This window comes from Lactuca sativa, chromosome 9 (genome assembly GCF_002870075.4).
Source record: "Lactuca sativa cultivar Salinas chromosome 9, Lsat_Salinas_v11, whole genome shotgun sequence".
In the NCBI taxonomy this organism is placed as follows: Eukaryota; Viridiplantae; Streptophyta; class Magnoliopsida; order Asterales; family Asteraceae; genus Lactuca; species Lactuca sativa.
The window spans coordinates 205,668,107-205,677,926 of NC_056631.2; the positions used below are offsets into that span (position 1 = coordinate 205,668,107).

Below are 9,820 nucleotides of genomic sequence, written 5' to 3' on the forward strand. Positions count from 1 at the left end.
AAAACTAGAAGAAACCCCTTTTACTTTTATTAGTTGTTTTAGTTAAAATTAGTTATTAGTTTAATTTCCCGTTCCCTGAGTTCGACACCCTACTTACTAATCTATACCACTAAAAGACAGGTTCACTGCCTTTGTGTGTCAAATTTATTAATTAAAAGTAGGGATAAAACAAGTGCATTTTACACACATCAAGTTTTTGGCGCCGTTGCCGGGGAACGGTTCTAAATAATTAATCTAATTCCTAATTTTTTCGATCCTTTGTGTGAGTTTACTTGCATAAAGTTACTTTATTACAGTTTAGTAGTCAGTAATTAGGTTTTAGTATCTGTTTTAGTTTTAATAGTAAGTTTCAAATTTTTTCAAAAATACACAGGTACTCGCCGAGTGCAGTCGCACCTACTCGGCGAGTAGCAACGTAATCAACAGTTAAATTTTCGAATTTTTTTTAGTACAATTTTTTTGTTCTTTTTACGCTTTTATTCTGTTCATTTCAGGACTTTCATGACAAAAGGATCAAACACCCCGCTGGTACCTCCGTTTGAAGATCCCGAAAGCGCATTGAAAAGAAACAAGGGAAAGGACGTGGAGAGTTCTAGTACACCAAAGAAATCACCCTTGTCCAATTTGAAGACTGTTTTTGGGAAAAAGAAGAGCAGCAAATCAGGAGCATTCAGCACTTCCCTAGTAATCGACGAACCGGCTAAGGAGGATATCGAGTACGAGACCGAAGAAGAAGAGGACCCGACATACGAGCACGAAACCGAATCCGAGGAAGAGTTAGCTGTCACAATGGCTAACATTGATGAAATCCCCATAGGAGAATGGAAGAAGAGGATACGAGACGACACTGGCCCGGGACTTGTGCAACCCGCAATTCCCGCGACTGCTACCTTCGAGCTAAAGGGTCATATCCTAGCTCTACTTAAGGAAATACCTTTTTATGGAAAAGACCATGAAGATGCCTACAAACATTTGGATGAAGTCAATGATGTAGCTGATTACTTCAATGTTCCAAAGGTTCCCCGCGAGACTCAGCTACTTCGCATGCTTCCAGTGACATTCAAAGGTGCTGAAAAAGACTGGCTCAAATCACTTCCCCCCGGATCAGTCACCACTTGGGCCAAGATGAAAGAAGAATTCATTGATCACTTCTGCCCACCTTCCAAGATAGCCAAGCTGAAGAAGGCCATTGCTAACTTTGAACAACAAGCTGGAGAGTCGCTATACGAAGCTTGGGAAAGGTACAAGAGCTTACTAAGAAACTGCCCACACCATGACCTCAACAGCCAGCAAGAAGTGTCCATCTTCTATGATGGAGTCAATGTCACAACTAGGCAGTTACTAGACTCGCAAGGCCCGCTCACAAAGAAGCCACCCCCGGTGATCAAAGAATTGATTGAAGAATTCTCTAAACACTCTAGAGAATACCACAACCCTAGGCATGATGTCACTAGGGGAGCTGCCTATGCAGCTACTGAAGACTTATCCGCGGTCATGGCTATGCTAAAAACCATGGATAGGAGGATGGATAAGATGGATCAAACAATCCATGCTATTCGGGTGGGTTGTGAAAACTGCAATGGGCCCCACCTCACTAGAGATTGTGATTTAGATGAAAATGGCAACAAGAAGGCGCAAGTGTGTTACTCAAGTGGAGACCGATATGATGAAGACTGGCGAAAACAAAAGAAAGATTGGCTCCCTTATGAAGAGTACAAGAAAGCCAAGGAGGAAATGTTTAGGCAAAAGGGGAGAGGGTTATACCAAAAGGAGGAGCCGGTGCAAGAAAGGAAGCCAAGCTTGGAAGAAATGCTCACAAAATTTGTAGCTGCTTCAGAAAAAAGACACAGTGACCATGATGCTGCAATTCAAGAAACAAGGACCATGCTAAGGAACCAGCAAGCATCTATTCACAATATAGAGACACAGCTTGGGCAACTTGCTCAACAAATCAACCAAAGATCACCGGGCGAACTTCCTAGCAAAACAGAAAATAACCCACGAGGCGCGCAAATAAACATTGTCACAACAAGAAGCGGGAAGATAATCACTCCCCTGGCACCTATTCAGACCGAGTCACCCAAGAAATCACAGAAGGAGGAGCCAGAAAAGCAAGCAGAAAACCAAGAATTGCACCCTGACAGTCCTACTCGCCGAGTACCACGTATGGACTCGGCGAGTACATCTCAAAAACCCACCACACAGGTTCCTAAAAAACTTTATCAGCCTCCCATGCCATATCCAACCCGAGCTAAGAAGGAGAAGCAGGAAGAGGAGTATCAGAAGTTTCTAGATCACATCAAGACTCTTCAAATCAACATACCATTCATTGAAGTCGTCATACAAATGCCCAAATATGCAAAGTTCCTTAAGGAACTTCTCACAAATAGAAAGAAGATGGAAGAAGTGAAGAAGGTGGTACTCAATGAAAACTGCTCAGCTGCTATGCTAAATAGGCTACCAAAGAAGAAAGGCGACCCGGGGAGCTTGACCTTACCTTGTCAATTTGGCAACTTGACCATCATTCATGCCTTAGCCGATTCGGGAGCAAGTGTGAATCTAATGCCATACTCGTTCTTTAAGAAGCTGGATCTCCCGGAACCAAGGCCAATTCGCATGGCAATACACTTGGCAAACAAAATAGTCACCTTTCCAAGAGGCATATGCGAAGACATACTAGTCAAGGTGGACAAATTCGTCTTTCCCGCTGATTTTATCATTCTAGACATGGAGGCGGATCCACAAGTGCCAATCATCCTTGGAAGACCATTCCTCAACACGGCAAGTGCCATAGTAGACATGAGGGACTCAAAGCTCACCTTACGGGTAGGAGAAGATTCAGTCACATTTGGAGTGGACCAAGCCATGAAGTATTCAAGGAACAGTGACGACACAACAGTCTCAATCGATATGTTAGATGAATTACTGGAGGAAGACATACCTGAAGATTCTAGCAAGTTTGCAGCTTTAGATGAAGCATTTGATCCAGAAAAAGATTTACTAGAAATTGAAAGACTGTTGGAAGAAGCGGAGTATGAAGAACTAATGAAGCAATCTGACAGCCCCACTCGCCGAGTAGGGCCGATCTACTCGCCGAGTATATATCTGAAGAAAAGTCAGAATTCGTGAATGCAGCCACCAACTCGCCGAGTACCTCATCTGCACTCGGTGAGTCCAACAGTCAGAGCCAAAAATCAGAGCTGAAAACTTTACCAGATCATTTGGAGTATGCGTTTCTCGAGGAAGGCAACCAAAAGCAAGTAATTATAGCCTCTGACCTGACCAATTCTGAAAAAGAAGAACTCGTGCAAGTATTGAAGAGGCGGAAACGGGCCATAGCATGGAGCATCACCGACATCAAGGGAATAAGTCCATCCTATTGCTCCCACAAGATCAACCTGGAAGAAGGAGCAAAGCCGGTTGTACAACACCAAAGAAGACTGAACCCGAATACGCAAGAAGTAGTCAAGAAAGAAGTGGTCAAGCTCTTATATGCGGGAATCATATATTCCATTTCCGACAGTCCATGGGTGAGTCCGGTCCAAGTGGTGCCCAAGAAAGGAGGGATGACGGTCATAACCAATGAAAAGAACGAGCTAATTCCGACACGAACGGTAACCGGTTGGCGAGTGTGCATCGATTATCGAAAGCTAAACGATGCCACTCGTAAAGACCATTTTCCCCTACCTTTTATTGATCAAATGCTAGAAAGATTATCGGGCCATAGCTATTATTGTTTTCTAGATGGATTTTCGGGGTATTTTCAAATACCCATAGACCCAATGGACCAAGAAAAGACCACATTCACTTGCCCAAGTGGGACTTTTGCTTATAGACGCATGCCTTTTAGGTTATGCAATGCACCCGCGACTTTTCAAAGGTGCATGACAGCTATATTCCACGATATGGTGGAAAAATTCATGGATGTTTTTATGGACGATTTTTCCGTTTTTGGATCATCTTTCCATGATTGTCTCACTAATCTTGACTTAATGCTTGCTAGGTGTGAAAAAACCGACTTGGTACTCAATTGGGAGAAATGCCATTTTTTGGTCAAGGAGGGTATAGTGTTGGGCCACAAGATTTCCAAAATGGGAATTGAAGTGGATAGGGAAAAGATAGACACTATTGCCAAATTACCTCCACCAACCAATGTGAAGGGCATTAGGAGTTTTCTAGGACACGCGGGTTTTTACCGGCGTTTCATAAAAGATTTTTCCAAAATAACTAGACCTCTAACACAACTACTACTAAAAGATGCACCATTTAATTTCACTAAAGAGTGTCTAGAGGCATTTGAATTTTTAAAGGAAAAACTAACTAATGCCCCGATCATTATTGCACCAAATTGGAACTTACCTTTTGAGATTATGTGTGATGCTAGTGACTATGCATTAGGAGCTGTCCTTGGTCAAAGGGTTGATAAGCACTTTCAACCCATATATTATGCTAGTAAGACTCTAAACCCAGCCTAAGAAAATTACACCACCACTGAAAAAGAATTACTAGCTGTGATATATGCCTTTGACAAATTCCGCCCTTATCTGGTTTTATCCAAAACTACTGTTTTTACTGACCACTCGGCTATCAAGTATTTGTTTTCCAAACAGGATTCCAAGCCAAGACTAATACGATGGGTGCTACTTCTTCAAGAATTTGACATAGAGATACGAGACAAGAAGGGAATGGAGAATGTGGCAGCCGACCACTTGTCACGGCTTGAGAACCCGCAATTGCAAGAAGAAATAGTAGGAGACGACTTCCCGGACGAGTACATCATGGTGACAGTGGGAGAAGAGCCATGGTTCGCGGACATAGCTAATTATTTAGCTACAAAATACATCCCAAAAGACTTTAGCAGCCAACAAAAGAAGAAATTTTTTGCTGAAATAAAATATTACTTTTGGGATGAGCCTTACCTCTTCCGAAGCTGTGCGGATGGAATCATAAGAAGATGCGTATTCGGGAAGGAAAGCCGGAAAATACTAGAGCATTGTCATAGCGGGCCCACGGGTGGACATCATGGAGCACACTACACGGCGAAGAAGATCTTTGACATTGGGTTTTATTGGCCAACAATTTTTAGAGATGCAACCCAATTTGTCAAAGAATGTGATGCTTGTCAAAGGGTGGGAAACATTTCATCTCGAAATGAAATGCCACAACATAGTATTCAAGTATGCGAGGTGTTCGATGTGTGGGGAATTGACTTCATGGGACCATTTTCCCATGTCTAAAGGAAACAAATACATACTAGTGGCGGTGGACTACGTATCTAAGTGGGCGGAAGCACAAGCATTACCAACAAATGACGGATGGGTGGTAGTACGATTTTTAAAGAAACTATTTTCACGGTTTGGAGTCCCGAAAGCCCTTATTAGTGATCGAGGAACACATTTTGCCAACGATCAATTGGAAAAAGTGTTGCAGAAATATGGAGTCACCCATAAGTTTTCCACATCATACCATCCACAAACTAGTGGACAAACCGAAGTAACAAATCGAGCCTTAAAGCGAATTTTGAAGAAATCGGTGGGGAGAAATCGCAAGGAATGGTCGGATAAGTTAGATGATGCACTTTGGGCCTTTCGTACAGATTTCAAAACACCTATTGGTACCACACCATATAGGTTAGTTTATGGGAAGCAATGCCATTTACCGGTGGAGCTAGAACACAAGGCGTTTTGGGCATTAAAGGGTTGTAACTTCAACGTGGATGAACTAAAGAGTAACCGGTTAATGCAAATGAATGCTCTTGAAGAACTAAGGAACGATGCATACTCCAGCTCATGGCTATATAAAGAGAAGACTAAGATGTGGCATGACAAGAGGATTAAAGATAAACAAATTCGTGAAGGTCAAAAAGTGTTGCTCTTCAACTCAAGACTAAAGCTTTTCTCGGGAAAACTCAAGTCCAGGTGGGATGGGCCTTTTGTAGTGAAGACGGTGTTTCCACATGGTGCCATAGAGCTATTATCAAGAGATGGAACGACTTTCAAAGTCAATGGTCATAGGGTTAAAACATATGAAGAAGGAGTCCCCCGTAATGAAGGAATGGAAGAATTGCTGTTGCTGGAAAAGAATGCAGCCACGTAGAAGGGGAGGAGTCCAGTTAATGACTCCCTAAAAAGAAGCGCTTCTCGGGAGGCAACCCGAGTCTCAAGTTTGCATTTTCTTTCCTTTTCTTTTACTTTATTTTTTTCTTTTCTTCATTTATTTTGAGAACATCGCTGCTTGAGGACAAGCAATGCTTAGAGTGTGGGGTGGAGGGTTTAAAAAGGAGGAAATACATAAATTCTTTAAATTTGTCACAATTTTTTTTTTAACTGTAAGGTTTACTCGCCGAGTAGGGCCGTATACTCGGCGAGTACCTACCCGAGTAACCCGAACAAACGCGTAACTGCATGTGTACTCGGCGAGTAGGTCCGTTCTACTCGGCGAGTAGCCGATTTACACGGGTAAATAATAAGTCTGTAAAAACAGTTTTTCACCCATTACCCCTCACACTCGCTATGCACAGCAACCCTCGAGCAGCCAAGCGATTTTTCGCGAGTTCGTCCAACTTCTTCCGAATTTCTACTCGATTCTCATCATTCAACCAAAAAGGTAACATCTTTACACTATAAACTCCTTAAAGGTTTGATCTTTATCACATATTTGCTCTAATTTGACTTGATTTCGGATTTGGGGGTTTCCTCAAATTCTAGGGTTTCGAATTAGCCATGAATTACATGATATTAGGACAAATTTCTTTATGATTTGTGGTTAGATAGGCCATTACAACAAACCCCTGTAGGAAAATTGGATTATTAACTGCTATACATAGGTCCGAGACATTTCCAGTCCCGCAGTTCATCCTACTCGCCGAGTAGGTCGTGTACTCGGCGAGTAGATGACTTTTCAGACCCACTTTCTTGTTTTTAATTACTGGGTATTGTTTGCTGGTGTGTTTGTTGGTGTTTGTATGCATGAACCATGTTCAGAAGGGGGAAATCTTCACGCGGAGGAAGTCAAAATGATATTCCATGGCTTTCCTTTCAACACATAACTTCCAAGTCATCCCAAAACCGGGCTAGAAATAGGTTGGAAGCCCTAAAACAAAAGGAAATTCATCTCCCGAATGCGGTTGACTGGGGTTGGCTGGGAAATGTCAGGTTAGAGGAGGAGCTTACACCATATTTGGTAAAAGAGTGTCGTTTGGGGTACACCACCATTACTTGTGACGGGTGGTTACAATTGTTCAAAATTCAGGAGTCCGTGTATGCTGAGTTGTGCTGGGAGTTTTTTGCTACCATCTCATTCCGAGGTGGTAGTGATTACTACAATTCCAACGTGATCTCTTTTTCTTTGGGTGGAGAGCTGCGACAGTGCAGCATTGCTGAGTTCTCGTGGAGGTTGGGGATTTATGATCAAAGCGTGATGTTAACAAAAGATTTTGAAGCATTCCTGGAAAACAGCCACAACGAACTTCCCGAGGCAGTGGTGGCCTCGACATGGTGGAACACAATAGCCAACATAGTTTATATTCCGTCTACCGCTCAAGAAGGCCACATCCGTTCACCGATCCACCGACTTCTTCACCGATTTGTCGCCAGTACCATCAACCAAAGGAAGGATTGGAACAAGGTTCCAACCCTTGACATCTTTTATTTACGGAGTATCATTACTCCCAAGGCCTTTTGCAACATTCCTTACTGCATTGCCAAGTTCCTTGCTGAAGGGGAGGTCAAGGAGAAAGTTAATTCAAAAATCAATGGAGGAATGTTTATTACTTGACTGGCCAAGTCGTATGGGATACTTGATCTACCGCAAGCTAGGGCGCTCACGGTTAGCCACCCTCCACCATTCAACACGACATTATATCGGAGGGCGAGGATAGTTGAAAAGTTTGGTGACTCCTTTACCATCCCACATGAAGATGAGCCGGCGATTCCGGAGGAGCCGGGAAGGCGGGTTAGGCAACGTAGCGAACGGGTACGAGAAGACCCACCGGTTATTCCGGTGGAGGAGGATAATGATGGATGGAATCAATTAGAGTACCGCCGCTACCTAGATGACATTAGGCAAGGGGTGAGCTACAATAACCAATCTTTTGAATATCTTTTTCAGCAAATGAATATCGCCCCAAGATCCGGTCCTGGATACCCGTATATCATGAATTGGGAGGAGCGGATGAGAAGGAGAGCCGGAGAAGGAGGAAGTGGCGCGGGAGGCGCTGATATGGAGGATGAATGATGAAGACTTGTTTTCTTTTGTTTTTGTTTTTATGATGATGTTTTAATTATGTTTTGGACAATTGTTAAAACACTTGGATGTTGGTTGTTTTGGTGGTTTGATTACTAGTGTCACTTTTGGTTGTTCAATTTTTTTTTCAGGAAAGAAGATTAGGAGGCATGCTAAGTTGAGGGTCAAAATGGGAATTAGGAGATTTTCAAGAATTATGACGTATTGAGTCCGTGCAAGTTAAGAGTGATGGAGTGTATTATTACTGGATGAATTAGAAGAAGAGGGTCAGGTTGCATTTCCAAACTAGAGTTGAATGGAGCATTAGTATTATTATTCTGGAACTGTCACATCTACTCGCCGAGTGCACAAAACCTACTCGGCGAGTACCTGACTTATTACTCAACATAGTTCTGAGACGAGATCTACTCGCCGAGTCTACGATATTACTCGCCGAGTACTCTGCCAATTTTCAATTTCCAAAATTGTTTTGGGCACTTTCACTGCTGCATTTACATACTTTTTGGGGAGGAATTGTTTCTGGAGATGTTCTAAAGAAGCTTGTTCCTTTAAATTTTCAAGCTATCAACCACATGAGATTTGACACCCAAGGCATGGATGTGCTGTTCCCATGCCAAAGTCAGCTGAAGTTGGAGCCTTACATGAAGAGTATCAACCTATCAACTGCTATCCCAGGGGAGTTTGTTCCAATTCCCTCTTTATTTTCTTTTTATGTTTTTTTATCATACATAATATGCAATGAGGGCATTGCATAAAATAAGTGTGGGGTAGGGGGTTGTCACATAAATAGAAAATTTAGAATCTTAATTTGGGCTAATTTTAAAAAAAAAATTGCATATCAAAAGTATTACTTAGGATTTAATTTAGAAAATTTTGGTAAAAGAAAAATTAGGATTCCATATTAGAGTTGTGTTGATAATTGCATGAAAACCCAAATGTTTAGTTGAGCCTATATACGTTCTAGTGCATTTGTGGCTTCCTTATTCCAGTGAAATCATGGGACAAAAACACGACCCTGCTCGGCCCGAGGGATGCAATATGTTTAGCAGCCTAAACCTGAAATGTATCCTGGAAGATTGTTATCGTTAGCCAATAAAGGTTGAGATTGAGCGCCCCTGCTTAAGCATGTAGGGATTTGAGTGAAAAAAAAGTGAGGTACATGTAAAAAAAAAAGAAGAGAGAATTACAAGAAAAGTTTGAAGAATTTATGAAGCAACAAAGTCAAATATGAAATTAGAAGATCAAAAATTCAAAGAAACTCAAAAAGTTGAAGATACCGAAAATCAAACAATAAAGGTGGTGAATTCAAAGAAATTAAAGATCAAATATCAAAGAAGAGATGAATTCAAAAGAGCTCCATAATGGTATCGAAAAGTTGTAATTCTAGATTATGTATGCTTGGGTTGCTCAATTAAAAACACCTTGAGGGTAAGAGGTTTTCTGCGGATGGATTCGGAGGGTTGCATAAAATGAGCATAGTTCGGGATGAGTGGGCAAGTGTTTATGAGGATTGTGAGTATTTGGAGTATGGGAGGTCCTTAGGAAAAAATTTTAGACACAAATGCATGCGTTGCGG

The 9,820-nt window shown here is 42.0% G+C and overlaps 1 non-coding gene across 1 annotated transcript; it reads right to left on the minus strand.

Annotated features, from left to right (window-relative positions):
- Window positions 1–1,173: 1,173 nt before the first annotated feature.
- On the minus strand, window positions 1,174–1,280 carry LOC128129448 (small nucleolar RNA R71). The gene has a single exon (XR_008227347.1). It is a non-coding gene; the product is annotated as a small nucleolar RNA R71 (small nucleolar RNA).
- Window positions 1,281–9,820: the final 8,540 nt, after the last annotated feature.